The sequence below is a fragment of the Sabethes cyaneus genome, chromosome 2 (assembly GCF_943734655.1).
Source record: "Sabethes cyaneus chromosome 2, idSabCyanKW18_F2, whole genome shotgun sequence".
NCBI lineage: Eukaryota > Metazoa > Arthropoda > Insecta > Diptera > Culicidae > Sabethes > Sabethes cyaneus.
Window position 1 is genome coordinate 48,430,610 of NC_071354.1, and position 20,301 is coordinate 48,450,910.

Consider the following 20,301-nt stretch of genomic DNA (forward strand, 5'->3'; position numbering starts at 1 on the left):
AATTGGGCTCTACGACGAAAAGATTATGACTGCTAGTTTCCCGTTTCACCTGTTTAACGGAAATCTTTCAAAAGAAAGACAAAATCGAAAGATACTCTGTTGCCGCTTTTTGCTCGTCGCATTGCTCGAAGATTCAACTGAAGCAACTCCCCAGCAAAAACCACACTCGTTTTTCTAGATTTCTTGACCGGGAACTACTCATTTCTCGTTACACACTTCTCACAATCCACAATCCACTACTCACCGCTAATTGCTTATTGCTTTCTCGTTACTACTAACTTTTCACAATGCATTTGTCAGTTCTCACTATTCTCATTATTCAATCCTCTTATGCCATTACTTATTCACTGCTAGGATTCACACTTCTAATTATTCAATTTTCATTTTCATTCCGTTCAAGCTTCTCCATAAATAGTCCATCATTTTCAAATGGCTGCAACTTTCTACCCTTTTCAGTTTCAATGTGTATTGTACACTGTACATACTGTATAACGCACCAGCAGCTGTACAATCGTTGCAAAAATAGGACCCTATTCTATAAGACACAGCGAGTGTCACTTCGCCCGACTAGTCTACCTATACTATCATGTAAGTCACATGCGACACGATTTTGTCGAGTAACTCGACTGAGTCGACCGCTAAAACACTGGTGACACAACTGTTATTTTGGTTGAGAATGCACCACAAAAATTTGGATCTCTCTCAACTTACCATGCCACAATATACGTTAAGTAGTGTAATAAAGCGGAGCGTTTGTCTAGCGATCGGAAGGAAAGAGGAGGCTTAAATTAATCTCCGTGAAGTGTAAAGAATCACAAGCGGACATTTTAAGCTTTCAAGAGGAATCCAAACAGTTAAGCTAGAATTGTGGCGAAAGAACCGAATTTAAGCAAATCTTTCGTGCAAGTTGAAAAAAACACGAAGAAATACACGTTTACAAAGTCCAAAAGGCACCAAATCGCGGCACGGAAAAAACGATTACGGAAACGGAAACCCAGATGTTGACGAAATCGCATTGCCTCGTTTTGGATGACAAGACCTACGTAATAGCAGACTTCCAGCAGCTTTCGGGGATCCAATTCTTCACTGCTCATCATAACTTTCTGAGAACGTTAAAATGCAGAAAATATCAATGTTTGCCAAAAAAACATGATTTAGCAAGCAATTTGTCCGTTTGGAAAGCGGACCAGCCCGTGACAGCCGAGAAGGTCAATGGGCATGACGCTGTTCTGGACGGATTAAACTTCGTGTCATTACTCGAAAGATGTTCTAGAGTTGTACACGGCTAAGACGGTCAATTTCGTGCCGAACGATCGCAGGACTCGAGAGTGCCCCCGAAACATGCACGTATACTCGCTCCGGGGTAGCTTGGATCAGCCGCGTCAGTTTGTCCGGAAAACCGTACTCGTGCATTATCCGCCCTAGCTGTTCGCGCTCGACTGTATCGTATGCTGCCCTGAAACCTGCGAACATATGATGCGTGGGCACGTTGTATTCCCGACATTTCTGAAGAATTTGCCGGAGAGTTCGATTCGTAGTAGCACGGGCCCGCATAAAGCCCGCCTGTTACTGCCCTACGATCTCTCTTGCTATGAGGGATAGACGATGTAACAAAATGTAGGAGAGCACCTCATAAGCTGCGTTGACCAGAGTATTGCCGCGGTAATGATAGCAATCTAGCCGATCGCCTTTTTGGTAGATGGAACGAACCACACCTTCCATCAGTCCTCCGGTAGTTTCTTATCTTCTCAAATTTTTGAAATTATTCAGTGAAAAACCGTTGCTATCGGTTCTTGGCCATTTTTGTAGAGTCGGTCCTTTCCAGAATAGTTCACTTCTAAAAGTAAAATATAATATAATGACAATCTCTTCTGGCATGCATGTGCTAAAGACCGGAAAGCTCAAAAAATAGGTAATTATTTTGATTTTTTCAAAAGATGATGGCAGGTGTCTGAAATAGATAACATAAGCGATACTTAATTTAAACACGGTCTGCCATAAGACATTTCAAAAAGTATAAAAAGAGTAAATAAGCTTGCGACTGTGTTTTGGGTAAAGATAACCGAATGAACCCAGCAGTTGAGGTTATTATATCATAATATTAATAACAGCTGCTCTGGTTAAAAGTCTCCTTTGGCTTAAACCTCTAATTCTGCCACGAAGAAAACAATAGATCGTGCAGAAAAAATCACCCTCTTAGCCTGCCTAAGCTTCGCCGGAAACCGAACTTCAGTTCTCGATTTGACAAACACTTTTTTGTTTGTTTATAAAAAAATATTGCAGCTGAAAAAAATGTTCTCTGTTAATTAGGAACACTTTCGTGCGTCTTCACGGTGCAACTAGGGACATGAAAAAAAACTAACCAAGCAACAAACATTCAAAGTCCACACGCGCGAGCACTCGCGCAATTAAAACGCATTTTCTAATCTAATAATTCCATTTCCTAGGTTGAAACGAGCCCCAGCGGGAAAAAAACTGTTCACTGATTCCAGTTTAAAACAGTTGACAGAAAAAAAGGATTTTTTTCCCTCCGCTATCGCAACCCATTCCGTTTGATGGATAACTGTAATGAAGAAAAAAACGTCTACCCTCATGAAACAGGAGACTGACTAAACAACATTAGGCGCACATGCTGCCAAACGAAAAAATAACGGGTTAAATCGCCTAAATGCGTTTGGCATACAAAATTTGAATACCGAAAAAAAAGTCACCCCTTTCGTTGAGAGCCTGACTTGGCGGAAGCAAAAAACCACCCTACACGGTTTTTTTTTTCGACTGCCACGACGACGACGTTCCATACTTCAAATTATGCTCTCAAATCCAAGCAAGCTGTCCTGTGCTGTACTGTGAGTTGCATTGTTATGCTGATTTCGATCGCAGCGAAAGAGTTGTAGGTCGGAGTCGGTAGGTAGGTTTGCAGATGGAATCTGTGCAAAAAACGTCCGGAGTTCGAGAGCTACTGAAAGCAGGAGTTTACGCGATTATTTTCATAGTTTTAAGTTTAAGTTTCGACCAGAATGAGTCATTCATCCGGTTGTTGGAAATTATTTTAAAAAAAAAACAGCATTTAATATTACTCGAGATTCACTGTGGCGAAGCATTCTGTTTCGTCTGCATCTCTATGTTCTCAACCAGTGTCACCCTCTGAGGTCGAGTGGGAGAAAACCATATTACTGGCACGGAAGTGAGATGACGTTTTATAAAAATCGAAACAATGTCTAGTTGTCTAAACCGTTCAGCTAAGAGGAAGAAACACTTTCGAGCAGAAAAACTAGAAATCAAAATCCCATAAAGAAGACAGCGTTTAGCGTCATCCATCAGCAAACAGTGCTGGGCATAACAATACGACAGAACCGTCAACAAACACCCATCAGTTCGGGACACACATTCAGCCAGGCCAGGCCAGCAGAACAACGGCGAATGGTTCCGACGAATATAGCGGTGGAACGGGTCGAAGCGAAAAAATAAAGGATACGTTTACACAAAGCAAGGATAATGCACTATAAAATGTATAAATCTCCTTTCTTTGCAACTGCGACAATCGTCCCGGGATCGGGTTGGGTTTTGGGTTAGCTCTCGCAGTTTGCAGGCTTTTTGAGTAATGTTACATTCCGTCGTTTTGGACGATCGAATAATTGAAGCGAGGAATTTCGGGATTTCAAAACCACTTTTATTCGCTTCTCTCCGTCTATCTGCCAGGTCATCCAGCGTGTGCAGTACTTACGGGAGATGGGAAGCGGCCGGGTGGGCGGAAGGACGAAAAACGGCAAGAAAAATGAGACTTCTTTGCAAGGTAAGACCAAGAAAAATGTGTATTTAACAAAATGATTATGCACCTGGAAGAAGCTATATGTCCCGGGTGCCGTACGAACGCTGCTCCTCGCCAAGAAGGTGGTGAACACACTCGCATGCCGGGGTTCCGAGGTAGCAAAACTTGTTGAGGACGGAGAAAAAGGTTGGATGGCCGAATAAAGGCGGCCAAGGGTAAAGAACATATTTCTCGGATGTTTAGGCGGAAAATGCGCAATGTTTTGGGATCTGTTGTTAGCCTGAAGGGTTTGGCTTCTTTATCGGACCGGAGATTTTCGGGATTTATCATAACGATTCATAACTGGCTTACGGACGGAAAGCTGGACATTTTATTTTTCTGGCAATAACTTTCTAACAAAATATGCTGTACAAGATATGCAGAAGAGTGAGTCCGTTAATTGGCTGCAATGAACAGAAAAACTATTTTGCTATGAAAAGAAGAACAACAAAAACCATTTCATAATTGCGTGATTATCACAAAGAAAATCAAAAATGATATTAGAATCACGTAAAAAAAGCGAAAGTTATATAACAAGAAGAAACCAAACAAGATTAAAATAAAACAAACTACTTAGCTACTTCATTTAACTTAACTACATGAAAGTGAGTTGTACGATTCAGTGACCTATACTTACTGTGTTGCATCAAAAAGACTAAAATACAAAGAAATATGCCGAACATGCTACAAAAATCTCGAAAATGATTAAAAAATTATGCAGTTTTATTCTACAACACTTTCCTCCGTTCAATCAAAAATAAAATTAGACAAACAAAACTAAAAGTGTTACGGCATTTCTGGGAACCCTGCCAGACGTCAGAAGCGTTTTCGGCCCATCGTAGTCTACCGACTTTCGCGAAATATACGATCGGAATCTCTCCAAGCAGTGTCTGTAGCTCGTGATTGATGCGACTCCGCCACTCCCCGCTTTCAGTTTGTACTCCACCAAATATCGTTCCGCAGCACTTATGTCCTTCGTGAGTAACATCATAGCTTGAAATCCATAAAGAACTTCCGGTCTAATAAGCGCTTTGTACATTGTCAGCAGAGCATGCTCCTTGATCGTCGCGTTTTGCGAAGGGCAAAGTAGGCCCGATTCCCCGCTTGAATGCGCCGCTGGGATTCCTTACTAGTGCTGTTGTGCGCGGTCACCAACGATCAACTTGTCTCAACCCTCGCCGCGTCTCAAATGGACTCGAGTGTCCCCGAGATGCGCATGAAACAAATCACTTGATTCAATGTAGTTCTGATCAGTCGCGTCAGTTTAACGGGAAAACCGTGTTCGTGCATTATCTGCCATAGCTGGTCACGGTTGATTGACTATATCGTATGCTGCTTTAAAATCAATAAAGATGCGATGCGAGGGCACGTTGTACTCCCGACATTTCTGCAACTGTGACAGCCGGCGTAACAGGATCTGGGAGAGTATATTGTAGGCGGCATTTATCAGAGCTATACCGCGATAGTAGCAGCAGTCGAGCCGAATACCCTTTTTGTAGATAAGACAAACCACTCCTTCCATCCATTCCTCCGGTAGCTTCTACTTCTCCCAAATCTTGGAAATTACCCAATTGCCAGCGTTTGTTGGCCATATATATAAAGGTCTGCCAGTAGGGGGTCCTTACCATCGCTTTTGTTAGTCTTCTGCAACCCGATTTCTCGTTCGACTTCTTGGAGATCAGGTGCAGGGATATTACTGTATTCTATGGCCACTAGGTTAACTTCCGCTTTGCCGCCTCCTGCAACTTCGCGATTGAAGTGTTCATCTGCTTCCACCTGTCCACCACTTCGCGCTTTCATCGCCAAATATTTTTGGCGTGACATCATATTTTAGTGTGTAATTCTTACGAGATCGGTTTCCTTTCTCTTAAAACTTGCGCGTATCATTAGCTCGAAATAGTAGTTCTAATTGTTCACGTCCGAATTGTTTCCAAGCAATTTTCTCTCTACCGCTTGTTGGCATTCCCCATCAAACCAACCATTTATATTCTCCAGAGCTCTTCACCTAGTGCCGCGGCACCGGCCTATCCGATGACCAAGCCTATTCTGCTACTAGGTGATGATCAAAGTCAATATACGTATGCTTCTGAAGAACCAGCCATCTATCAGAACGTGATCTATCTGGTTTAACGTACGTTTATCAGGTGATTTCCATGTGGCTTTGAGGATATCTTTCGTGGGAAAAACATGCTTCGGAACACCTAGCCTCTGGAAGATGCGAAGTTAATACATCGTTAGCCGTTATCGTTCGTATCAATGGGTAGGCTATGCAGGAGGATATTGGAATGGCATCTTAGCTTTAATACCGAGACACTACGTTTCTTAATACAACCGCCCGCTCCGAGATCAGACACTGTCGTAAGCTGCTCCCAACTGGGAGTCGGTGGGTTCACCGACCCTTTGTGGAATCAGACCATGCCCGCTGCCATGTGGTCATCGAGGCCGATCTTGTGGTACTCCGTATGCCTCTAATTCCACGTTGGTTGAAGCACTCTACGTCCTTGCTGCTGATGATGCCAATAGACATCATACCCGCTAAGACGCAGATTGCGTCATGTGAAACTGTGCGATACGCACTCGCACTCTCAAGCACATGATACGATAGGTGCTTTCCAGCTTGGCTAGATAGCTCTTGGTACCTAACGCCGATAACCACTCCAGCCCGCCATACATGAGTATGGACTGGACCACGTTGGCTAATAGCCTTCGCTTGCTGCCATATACCGCAGAGCTATTTGACATCATACGAGACAAGGACATCAGGAGTTTTAAGGACCGCTTTAATGAAATAGTGCAGTCCCCGACGCTGATATTTGCTTGCTGCACCGACTTGCGGTTGTTCACCAGGATAACCTCCGTTTTATGATGCGCTAGCTCAAGTTTCCTGGATCGCATCCAATCTTCAACAATGCTTATAGAGTGGGCAACCGTCAAATCAACCTCTCTGATAGATTCACCGCAGACTTCTAAGGTGATGTCGTCCGCAAAGCCGACAATCACCACCCCTATCGGGAACTTTAGCCTCAACACCTCGTCATACAAGACGTTCCTCAACACCGAGCCCAGTATGGAACCGTGCGGAACCCCTGCGGTGATTGGAACGCTCTTCTGACCCTCCTCCGTATTGTAGAAATAATTTTCCAGAATCCTGTACAGCGACACCGGCATTTGGACGTTCCGAAGCGTGTTGGCTATGGAGTCCCAACTAGCGCTATTAAACGCATTTCTCACGTCGAGCGTGACAACTGCGCAATAGTGGATACCTGTCCTCTTGCGCTGGATTGCCACCTCGGCTGTCTCAGTGACAAATAAGATGGCATCTAACGTAGATTTGCCAGTTCGGAAGCCGAATTGGTTCCTTGACAGGCCGTTTGTACCCTCAGTGTACTGTACGAGTCTGTTAATAATAATTCTCTCCAGCACCTTGCTGGCAGTATCGAGCAGACAGATCGGCCTATATGACGAGGGGATTCTCCCGGAGGATCGTACCCGGAGGTTCTCCCGGCTTCGGCAACAGGACCAGGTTCTGTCGCTTCGATCTGTCCGGGAAGCGGCCAGCTCCCAGGCATCTACTCATTACTGCCCCGAATAATACCGAAGCCTCTAGAATAGTCGCTTTAATGGCCATATTCGGGAGTCCGTCTGGCCCCGGTACCTTGCTCACCTTTAGGGATTTAGCGATCTCAATGAGTTTGTCGTTCGTAACCGTCACTTCCTCCCTGACCTCTAAACCGCCGTCGCCCACGTTGCTTTGGATGTTCGGCTGGGAGGCCGACCATTCTACGTTATGGTCTGAGATACTGGAATGTCGGCCGTGGGACGACTCAATAGCCTGGGGCCAGGGCCCTGGCTCGTGACGCGGAAAGAGGCACTCGATGATCCGCGACAGCATCTCTGGCGATTGCTCTGCTTAGCATCCCGTTGGCCGATACATATCAGGCACTTGGGCGACGCATTACAGTCCCTCGCCATTGGCGTAGCTAGTGGGGGTGCCTGGGGTACCAGGCCCCCTCCAGAATTCTTCAGGCTCCCTCCAGAAATTTTGCCCATTGTAATTAAAAAACCGGAAAAAATTCAGTGTATATGTTCCCACTGCGTAGATGTTCTCGTTTTTACTAGGCATCGCAAACGCGTAGTTGTCGTCGTCGTCAGTAGCCGTCACCGTCAGTATTCACCTTAAGGGCCAAACAGAATGCTGCGTCAATGCGTCCGTCTGCGTTATTCTGACAGTTTTCCCATGTGCTTACTGTCAAATTGACGCTGACGGATGAATTGACGCAGCATTCTGTTTGGGCCTTTATGCTGTTTTAAGTAGTCGTCACCATTCAACTCCATCTTTGCACGTTAAACCTACCTGTTCCTGGTACTGGTGCAGTTGGTGAATAGAACTGTTTTCGTCGCACTGTCGTCCGGTATTCTTACGACGTGTCCGGCCTACCGTAGCCTTCTGACTTTCGCCAGATGACGATGGGAATCTCTCCAAATAGTTTCTATAGCTCGTGATGCATATGCCTCTGCCACTCTCCGTTTTCAGTTTGAATATTGAATAACATGCAAGAAGTTTACAATGTAGCTCTGATCAGTTGCATCAATTTATCCGGAAAACCGTGTTCATGCTTTTTCTGCCATAGTTGACCTCGATCGAGTGCATCGTATGCTACTTTGAATCAGTAAAGATTTGATGCATGTGCATGTTGTACTCCCGATATTTCTGCAAGTCGGATGGTAAACACCTCATGAAACCCGCCTGGTATTTCCCTATAAAACCCTGTGCTATCGGTGGTAGCCGGCGTAGCAGGGTCATAATAAACTTTTTTTGGAAGGCACCCCCTAGCCCCCCTCCAGGAAAATTAACTAGCTACGCCAATGTCCCTCGCTATATGGCTCGTACCGCCACATCTCCTACACAGGTGGCTTCGGTCTGGCCCCTTACAGCTTACTTACTTACTTACTTACTTACTTATTTGTGCCCTCTCTCAAAGCACCGGAAGCAGGCCCCCGGCTGCTGGAACACGCTCAGTGGGCATAAGGACCATCCCACCTTCAGCTTAGCCACTTTCAAGGCTGCATTTGCGTCTACCAGTGGAAGTCTTATATTTGCTACCTGGGTTCCCGCCGGCTCCTTACGCAGACGAACTGCCTCGGTAGTCACCACCACGTTACATTGCTCCTTGAGAGCTCATGCTAGTTCGCCAGCTTGAGGGATCTCGTCCAGGTTTTTCAGCTGGAGAGTCATCTAGGGCATTAGTGCGCGGATCTGTACGCTATTGCCAGCAGAACCCTTTTCAGTGGCATTCTTTTTGAGCTCAAGGGTCATGTGGCGAGAGCGGCGGATACTCCGCACATCCGCTCCAAGACCCTTCAACTGATCATCCCCTCTCATGGCCTTTAAAACTTTCGAATATTTCGGCTCCTCAGTTTTGAGGATAAGGGCATCGCCTTTGCTCCTCTTTTTTCTGGCCACTTTCGGTGGAGTTCGATCCTCCTCTTTCTTCCTGGCCTTCTTCTGTTTGAAAACTTTCACTGGTTTTCGGACGCTAACAGCGTCTTGTTACCCCCAGTGGGTTCATCGGTTGGCTTACGACCCTTTGCTATCAGGCGCTTCTTCGGGCCCGTGGGGGTTTCTTCCTCTAGGGACTGCCTTGCGCGTTTGGTGGATGCCTTGTTGTCGTTGTTGCTCCGTAGTCGCGAGAGCCACGGTGTGGTCAGTCATTGACGGGCAGGCATCCGTTTGCGCAGACCTCGATTCAAACGCCTTCTCGGTCTCTTTCTCTACCACTTTGACTCGCGCTTCGAGTTCGCTGTGCTCCTTCGTCGCAGCACGCATGGTGCCCTGAAGCATGAAAAAAACCAAAGCCTGGGTGCTAATACCGTTATCGAAATTTGACCTTCTTTTTTTATACGACAGACTTCGCAACCAGCTGTTAGAATACAAGCATGAGCAGACTTTGTTTCAGGTCCTTCGCTAGGGTGCTGCGACCTGCCGCGATCTCGATAATGGTATCGAGCTGATGAGACGCCGCTACCACTTCTTAGCATGTCTCTCTTTCCTGACACTTCTTTTTTAGCGATGGGCGATGGATTGCAGTGTCTGGCGTAGATGCATTTGGAGCGACAGGTGTGCCATTTCCCTCAAAAGTTATTATCAATCGTTTATAATGTACAGGAAGTAACTAGAATGATTTTGCCAGAAATTGAGATTGAATAATTGGATATATTTATTTTGTTAAATGCCCAGTCAGTTTCGAGGTACAATGGTGGTCTAACAAACCAGCCGTCGTATATTCAAATCTCGGTTAGGCGGTGCTAGCTAGATAGAGTCAGTAGGAACATTGCACTAGCCCCGTAATTGTTCTGTACTCCATCAGCCGGCTACGAAGTCTATTGGTAAAGAAGGGTCAAGTCTTAGAAAGGCATTAAAGCCCAAAGCTTTGCTTTTTTATTTTGTTAAATAGGGTAAAGAACCGGTTTTAAGCAGTCTAAACGGGTCACTGATTGTTTTACCTTATTACAAGCGATGGGTTGATTAAGTGGGGGATATCAGCATACCAATCTTCTTGCTATCTTTAGTTCTTCAAGCTGTTACCATTGGAAGACACTATTGTTGTGCTAAACTTTTGATTTTCCGCTTTAAAAGTTGGAGCGGTGGAACGCATTTTGATCAGTCCGAACATATTTTCACCCTCAAGGTGCCTTTTTAAGCAATCCTGAAATCTGAATTTTTTTATGTCCCCGTAAAAAATCCCTCGAACTTTCCCCCTATTCAGTAAGTTCGCGTTCCTATCCGCGACCTACTAATCAGCATCTGATGCGTAATCGGCATAGCGTATCGGCAAAGATGCGTAAAATGCCATCTGTCTAAATTGTTTATCGGGGCATACACTCACCGCACCGTTCGGCAAACGGTATTCGTCGTCTCTTTTATTCTCTAGTGTTCTTATGGGAAACTGCGAGTTTGACGTCTCACTCGCTGTTCATAAGGATGGTGGGAGAACAAAAGAGGTAAACATAGCAGTACGCACGGTCCGACTCAGAACAGTGTTGTCAAAGCAAATAACATTGAAACACATCGTTGCTTCATTAAATCACTGAGAAAATCTTCAAAAATTATTGAAAAAGCTGTCTTTTCTGTTGTTTTTAATAAAGAAAAATTAATTATGAACATACATTTCTCTTGAAAGTATTGAATCACGTTTTCACCATTGGAGGTTTCAGTTAATTTCAAACCTATAATTCTTATTTCCAGAACCGAAACAGTTTCTTGGCAACACGATAGTTTATCAGTTTTGCTGCAGCTGCTGCTACTGGTGAACAGGTTCCGTCAATTCAGAATTTGTTTTCAGTTTTATTATACAATAATAAAACTTTCGGCTAGAGACAAAGCCTTAGATAATAGAAAAAAAGAGAGTGAATAATATGGTATGTGACAATTGAGTGCTTGACTTTTAGAGTGGTTGTAATCAGTGCTGAAAAATGTGATGGATTCGTTAGTAGCGAGGTGGCGATTGCCTTCAGCAGCTGAAAAATGTACGTTTTTGGTCAACAATTTTTAATTCATCAAATTTCTTGTCGGAAACCCAGTAAATTGTGTTTGTGTGAATCAAATGTATGGTTAAGTGATTTGTGAAGATGATCCTATCAAAAGATTTTGAAAATATGAATAAAAAAGTGCATTTTCGGCTCATTTATTTTGAACTGATTAAAATAGGTAACATATTTTTTTTTGCATTAACTTTGATTTATTCAACTATTGATTTTTAATACATTTGATATTGACAAAGCGAGGGATTCAACATAATGTTTTTCAGCTCTAAATTTTTGGTAGTTACTGGTAAGTGTTCACCTGATTTCTTTTTTTATCGATAATTTACATATTAATGCTGAGCATTAGGGTTTTTAATTATTAAATAAAATCCTACCTACTTAAATATAAAGCTCGCGGATGAGCACGGCATCAGAACACAATGCACTGTTTTTAATTTTATCTGCTTGAGAAGCAATGGTGTCAAAATAGGTAACACTGCTCGTTCCTTACCCTAATTTCATAACAAATTCAAAAAGAATCCAAAACTTGCAAAATTCCAATGGCGATGACGCGTTGATTACATCCACCTATCGATTACACCACCTATATATAGTATTATAAAAACCGTCCGAAGTACGGGTCACTTGGTTGGAAAGCAGTTTTATCAGAAGGTTCTAATGGAGCTCATAGTTCTATAAACGGTTTAATGAAATTGGTCATGAGAACCACTAGAGGAACGCAATCAAACTAAAATTGCTGCTGCTGGGGATGTCAAATATAGATGCTTTGAAAAGTTGTAAAACCAGCGGTTTGGCAAAATTTATCCCCTGCGAGATTTGCGTGGTAATATTCCGTTTTGTTCGTAGGCATTACGCTCAATCATCGTTCTAAATCACCTGCAACATCTAAAGCCGTAGGTCCCCTGTAAAAATCATCCTTCAAATATACTGTGTCAGGTCGTCGCTTCTGTTGCAATCGTAAATCTTGATCCAACACTTCAACAGCCTCTTTGTGGCTTCATGAAGAGTTTGCCCACTAAAATTTTACAACCCCGTTATCATATATTCTAAAACCCGACAAAACGATAATAGCCACCCATCGACTGTTGGCCGGGACACTCGTGTTTTTTGTTTAAACTTCTACGGGTGATTGCTCTGGGACACACCTGATTACCCTTTTTCTGCTCCCTGTGCGACAATCGAGCAGAGGGTATCAATAAGTTATCGCCGTTCAATTGCTGTATTCGCGCCCTTTCCGGCAAAGAAAAACATCATCCCTATTCTCGCATTTGGCATCCATAACCATAACACATAAATAAAACCACCGCCAAGCATCTTTAACACATCATTACGGCAACACCCTCGACATCAATTCGTCCAATCTACCTCTCTATCTACATATGCTGTACGACGCCATACAATACAAGCCACATACGACCGAGGCACACCATTTACCGCCCAACTCCAAACGTGCTTCGTTCGTGCTCGCGCCACGCCGGCATCCTTCATCCACCCCCTTTTGCATCCCAACAGGCAACGCAGCATCAGCAACATCACCAACCAATTCGACCCCGCTTTCTGAGCCTCACTAAAAGAGTCCTAAACAGCGAGAAACTGTTGTCGTTCGTTTGCATCCTCTTCGGCGGCCGCGCTCTCTATAGCCTGTGTCGGTTGACTCACAGCTCAGCTCAGCAGCCAAACCGGTATAAACATCAAATTTTACGATATTGTTATATAATTTCATCATTTTCTTACCACTCAGTAGCACAAGTAGCATCATCATCAACAATCCACCCACATATGCTGGCTGGCTGGTTCGCTGGCTGGCACGGCCAGCGTCGAGAGTGTCATCCTTTCTGATTCCTTATCGAGTTCTTACCGTCGGTCGTAGGCTGCGTTGCATCCAGGTTATGTTTCGGTTTTCGGTTTATGCGAATGGCTACTTTGATGACATAAAAACTAAGTCGAAGGTCGTAAAACGCACATGTCATTTCGAGCTGCAACGCAGCTCAGGTAAGGCCAATAAAGCAAGCATCTGAACTAACAACTGCGATCAGCTTTGCTGATCTTTATCTTCTACGCCCGAAGCTGGCGGCGTCAATTGAACCGAGTTGTAGATTGCAATCGCTAGGTCTAGCTGGTAGACAATAGCGACGATTGGCTCGTGTTCACCTTTCGCTTCAGGGAACGAGTTTCTGATGAACCTCCGTGCTCGATTGAAAGTTTTCTTTTGTGACAATACACTAAGACAAAGTTTGAAGAAATCCTTTCGGAGATCAATCTTTTTGCATCATTAGTTAGAAGTTTCACAATGTTTACTTTGTAATTACATCTAACTGTTTGCTGCAGCACGAGGAATGGATTAGCCCGAAGGTGTATGTGCCTGGCCGATTGTCTGGTGACAGAAAGGAAATGTACCTGGTCGGGAAATTCGATACACTCCAATTGAAGCGTGCGTTTTGCATTTTGCTGCTGGAAGGTTTTATCATTTCTAAGTGGAAGTAGACTAAGAAAAAAATGCTGACACATGAAAAATGCTACCATTTATTATATTATTTTCACTAAATTACGTTTGAAGTGTATAAAATGGCAGTAAGCATTTGTTGTCATCATGCACGCTGACATTGAAAATCTCGGACTATACGCTCATAAGCATAAATAAGGCTACATTGTTGAATCATCTGTCTGAATCTATAAAGTTTTCTCAGCAACCAAGGAAAATTATTACATGGAAAATAGTTTTCCGCAAAACTTTCCATAGCAGCAGAAAACTTCTAATCAAACTTACCCTACGCTACGGAAATTTTCAAGAATTTTTAGAAAGATTAAGAACGTTTCGAACGTCTGTCCACCAAGGAGGTGCGGCTCAAACAGCGTCTGTTCTCCATGTTAGGGGCGGCTGATTATTATACTCGTCCTTATGCCAGCAGGGACTCTAAACAGTGCTGTGCACGATGGTCCTCCGGCGAGACAGGGGGTTAGGGGCAGGCCCAACAAGCCGCCCTGGAAAACTAAAAGTTACCAACAACGAAGAAGAAAATAGGGAACGGAACAATCGGCGTCGACCCACGCGACGAAATAAGGACTACGATTGGAAACTCGGGACATGGAATTGCAAATCGCTCGGCTTCCCGGGTTGCGATAGGATAATATATGATGAATTACATCCCCGAATCTTCGAAGTCGTAGCACTGCAGGAACTTTGCTGGACAGGACAGAAGGTATGGAAAAGCGGGCATCGAGCGGCTACTTTCTACCAGAGCTGTGGCACCACCAACGAGCTGGGAACCGGCTTTATAGTACTGGGAAAGATGCGCCAGCGTGTGATTGGTTGGCAACCGATCAACGCAAGGATGTGCAAGTTGAGGATTAAGGGCCGTTTCTTCAATTACAGTATCATCAATGTGCATTGCCCACACGAAGGGAGACCCGATGATGAGAAGGAGGCGTTCTATGCGCAGCTGGAGCAGGTGTATGATGGCTGTCCGCGACGGGACGTGAAAATCGTCATCAGTGACATGAACGCGCAGGTAGGACGGGAAGCTATATATAGACCGGTAATCGGGCCAAACAGCCTGCATGCCGCAACGAACGACAACGGCCAACGATGCGTAAATTTTGCAGCCTCCCGCGGAATGGTAGTCCGAAGTACCTTCTTCCCCCGCAAAGATATCCACAAGGCCACCTGGAGATCACCAGACCAACGAATAGAAAACCAAATTGACCATATTCTAATCGACGGTAAATTCTTCTCTGATGTTATAAACGTTCGCACCTACCGCAGTGCGAATATAGATTCGGATCATTTCCTAGTTGCAATTTGCATGCGCTCAAAACTCTCGACGGTGCATAACACGCGTCGAAGTCGTACGCCGCGACCCAACATCGAGCAGCTACGAGTCACCGGAGTTGCCCAGGAATACGCGCGGCAGCTGGAAGCAGCGCTACCAACGGAAGAGCAACTTGGCGCAGCAACTCTTGAAGATGGTTGGAAAGGCATTAAGACCGCCATCGGTAGCACTGCACTAGCCGCACTAGGTACAATGAATCCGAACCGAAGAAACGATTGGTTCGACGGCGAATGCGAGCAATTAGTGCAGGAGAAGAATGCAGCACGTACGAGGATGCTGCAACACCGTACGAGGGCGAATGTGGATCGATATAAACAAGCACGGAACAGGCAAAACTCGGTTTTCCGGAGGAAAAAGCCCCAACAGGAAGATCGGGATCGCGAGGCGATGGAAGAACTGTACCGTGCTAACGATAAAAGGAGGTTCTACGAGAAGTTAAACCGCTCGCGCAAAGGCCATGTGCCGCAGGCCGATATGTGTCGAGACTCAGACGATAATCTTCTCACGAACGAACGTGAGGTGATCGAGAGGTGGAAGCAGTATTATGACGAGCACCTTAACAGCGATGTAGCTGAACATGGAGGTGACGATATGGCAATAGATCTTGGAGCACATGCAGAAGACGACAGAATACCAGCCCCTGACCTCCAGGAAGTAGCAGAAGAGATCGGTCGGCTGAAGAACAATAAAGCGGCTGGGGCTGATCAGCTACCCGGCGAGCTGCTGAAATACGGTGGTGACGCACTGGCTAGAGCGCTGCACTGGGTCATTGTCAAGATTTGGGAGGATGAGCTACTACCGGAGGAGTGGACGGAAGGCATCGTGTGTCCGATCTACAAAAAGGGCGACAAGTTGGATTGTTGCAACTACCGCGCAATCACACTGTTGAACACCAAGGAAAGGAAACCATGGATTCAATTATTAAATTTATTCAAAACTCGGATGAAATATAATTTCAGAGTGAATTGTTTACACTGTGTAAGTTTCTTCGACGGTTTAACATAAGTTATAACATCCCAGTAAACCATTTGGTTTGTATATCTCAATTGCAACTGAGGTATACGAAATCATATCTGAACGAAAAAGTTATATTTCACGCCATATAAGAACATATATGTACCAAAGTGGAGGCGATATACGTGCGAAAACTTTGACAACTATTTGTAATTCTATTTTGCGTAGTTTTTATAACACGCAACTAAATACTCCTGAATATATGATTAAGATATAGTCAAATATTGCAATTGTCTATACTGCTTTATAATTCACAGTCATGAATTGTATATGAAGACACGCACGACTGCAAAACAACTTATTGTTCACTTCGGTTTGACATACTCTAATCATTATGCAATTCCAATGTGAAATTGACATGAAAACGATTTAATGTGAACTTTTTATTACGATTTTGTGTTATCTGGGTTTGGATCTCGAAGAGGGTTACGGCAAGGTGATGGGCTTTCATGTTTGCTGTTTAACATCGCTTTGGAGGGTGTGATAAGAAGAGCGGGTATAGACACGAGTGGCACGATATTCACGAAGTCCGTCCAGCTTCTTGGTTTCGCCGACGACGTTGACATCATTACACGTACCTTTGAGAGGATGGCGGAAACGTACATCGGACTGAAAGCTGAAGCCAAACGGATAGGACTTGTCATTAATGTATCGAAAACAAAATACATGAAAGGAAGAGGTTCTAAAGAAGTGAATGCTGACCTCCCTCCCCGGATTCATTTAGACGGTGATGAAATCGAGGTGGTAGAAGAGTTCGTGTATCTGGGCTCACTGGTTACCGCAGACAACGACACCAGCAGAGAAATACAAAGACGCATTATGGCAGGAAATCGTGCCTACTTTGAACTCCGTAGGACGCTGCGATCGAACAAAATTCGCCACCGCACGAAGTTAACAATCTGCAAGACGCTGATTAGACCGGTAGTCCTTTACGGCCATGAGACATGGACTATGCTCGCGGAGGACCAACGCGCCCTTAGTGTTTTCGAACGGAAGGTGTTGCGCACCATCTACGGCGGAGTGCAGATGGAAGACGGAACGTGGAGGAGACGAATGAACCATGAATTGCATCAGCTGCTTAGGGAACCACCCATCGCTGCCACCGCAAAAATCGGTCGCCTGCGATGGGCTGGACATGTCGTGAGGATGTCGGACGACTGCCCGGTTAAAAAAGTTCTCAATAACGATCCGACTGGAACGAGACGGCGGGGCGCGCAGCGAGCAAGATGGATCGATCAAGTGGAAGGCGACCTGCGGACCCTACGTAGACTACGTGGCTGGCGAATTGCGGCCATGGACCGAGTAGAATGGAGACGACTTCTTCGTACAGCAGAGGAAACCACGGCCTGGAGCTGATTAAGTAAGTAAGTAAGAACGTTTCAATCATATCGTGCACTAATGCATGTATATTTATTTTGATTCCACTGTATCTTGAAATTTTATTACTAGATGCGCCACTACTGGTACGCTTACACTAAAAAAAGCAAAGCACAGGTGCTATATTTCGTTATCGAAACTTGACAATCTGTTCTATTCATGCGACACACTTCGCACCAACTGTTAGAGTACAGGACAATGGCGGGACTAGTTCTTCGATCGAATTGACTAACATCCTTTTCCAGCCGAGGTTCGTGCACACGACGACTAACTTGTAAGACTAGCGTCCCAACAAACATTTTTGTTGAATAACACATTAACAAGCGCTTGTTTACTGGATATTAGCTACATAATGGCTGAATAAACTTCTTTTCAAATAAAATGTTTGTTGGGGCCGTACCGCGAGCCCAACCGAGAGGCTTACCCTACTACCTAAAAAAATTCTTGTCTCAGGAACCAAGCATGTAGTAAAGCAAATATTTTTTAATAAAAATGTAAGTAACTTTTTGCTAGCAATTCTTAAAAAATATTATTTGGAAAAGCTTTCAAATAATTTTTCACCGTGAAGGAAAACTTCAATGAAAAGTCGAAAGAACTATGTCCTGCCACATGGAAATGTTTTAAAATATTTTGTTTATACCTGGAATTAAATGAAAAGAAAACTTAGCCAATTCAATTATACTATGTATATTTATTCTTGGCAGATACGTATTTCGCCAACGACTTGCAGGCTTCCTCAGTGTCAGCTCGAAAACAGACACTGAGGAAGCCGGCAAGTCGCTGGCGAAATACGTATCTGCCAAGAATAAATATACATAGTAGAATTGAATTGGATAAGTTTTCTTTTTATTTAATTCCAGGATTCGTATTCTTCTAATACACTCCAAAAACTTCAGTCAATTTTGTTAATATTTTTAATGTGCTAATGTGGTAACTAGTAATGTTTTTTTAACATTTTCTGTGAATGCCCGCAATTTTTTTCACGGAGTTATTAATTCATGTCTTTCCCAAACATTAAATTTTTCTTAGACCTTTGCCACGATGATTTTTGTTTTTGTTTCTTGCTGAAATTAGCGATTTTCAATTATTTTTTCCGAGGACGCTTCGGAGAGATCTCCTGACGGAAATTGATTTTTTTTGTAGACAAAATATAGTACATTTCTATGGATGTTATTGGTTTGCTGAACGTTACCCGAAATTGAAAGAAAAATTGAATAGCGCGAATTTTTTTTTCTTTAATATGTCATTACTCATTAAATATGCGTCCTACCGACAAATAGTCTTCACAGAAAATGTATATTTTAACATACTGAATAACTTTGTTAAACATTTGAAAGCAATAAAAAAAATCGTATGCAAAGTTATTGAGCAGAATTGATTTTTAAGTGCTTATTTTAAACACATCCTTATATTTCGCAACCAGTAAGAGAACGATAGTTACTATATACAGTGAAGTTGCTTATTTTAAGATGTTCTACAACTTTTTGAAGCCAATTTTCAAAAACAAAAATTTCTATCACCCTAATAGGTGAATTCACGGTCATTCAAATAGTACTGAAAAATGCGCTATATTTTATTAACAAACTTCTCCAAAAGCACCACCCCTGAAAAATTACGCATTTTCTACTCAATTGCTAATACCCGCTTTTTTGCGATTTTGGACCACTGTGCACTCCAAGGCCTGGATGCCAAATCCAGCCAAAATTGCACGAAACAGTCTTGTTATTAGAAACACTCATTCACGTAAATTTCCTAACTGACGGTCCCAGTTGCAATGAAAATTCCGCTTTCCAAGCCCCTAGTATAGATAGCCTGCGAACCAGATATTTCTTATCGAACTTCGACAGTTTCATACACTTGAAAATGTCTGTCACTGTTTCTTTTCTGTTTGCGTTATGAAATTACGACTGAGGAAGGTATTTAAAGTCCGTCTTCATACATTATCGCGATTAGGAGTCACTACTCTACTTACTTTTTCGGCTTAACCGCTTATCAAATCCGAGTCAAATGTAGAAGCCGTCTCCACGCTAGTCTGTCCACTGTCCAATTGCCCCTGACACCCGCTGTTCTAGCATCCTCAGCGTTCATCAAACGGGTACGGGGTCTATCTCGAAGTCAGTCGGGTTCTATGCTGAATATGATTTTCGCTGGTCTCCCAGCCGGCATCCTTGCTACGTGGTCAACCCACTGTAACATGCCGAGTGCCAAAAACACCAAGAGTATCAGCAAGAGCAAGCATCGAAATTAAAATACCTAATGACGACTTTTTCCAAAAGATGTGCCCTCTTTTGCTGTATGATTTTTTTTCGTGCTGAATTTCATAAGCTTCGATCTAGAGATTGAAAGCATATGCGTGACCCTCACCGTGCGGTATTTTTTTCCTATTCAGTTTCTTTCTCCGCAATCCAAGGATTGAGGATTGAAACCCTTTCGTACCGATTAACGGTGGATGCTGCTGCCGCTGCTTGCCGACGGCAAACCAGATCAAGCACGTGCCACTCTGGAATGGAAAGTACAGTTTTTTTTGTGTATGAGTAACTTTGAGGGAAAGGGTTTTTTTCGATTCTCTATTCTGAATGCAATTTCTGGGGGTGAAGTTTTTTCGTCGTTACGATCGTATGCAATTTCACTGTTTTCGGCAGATTATAAAAAAGTGATTGCTCGAGCGAAAAGGGTTTAGAATATTTTAAATCATGGTTTGGCATAAGCTATGCGGACTCGATGGGA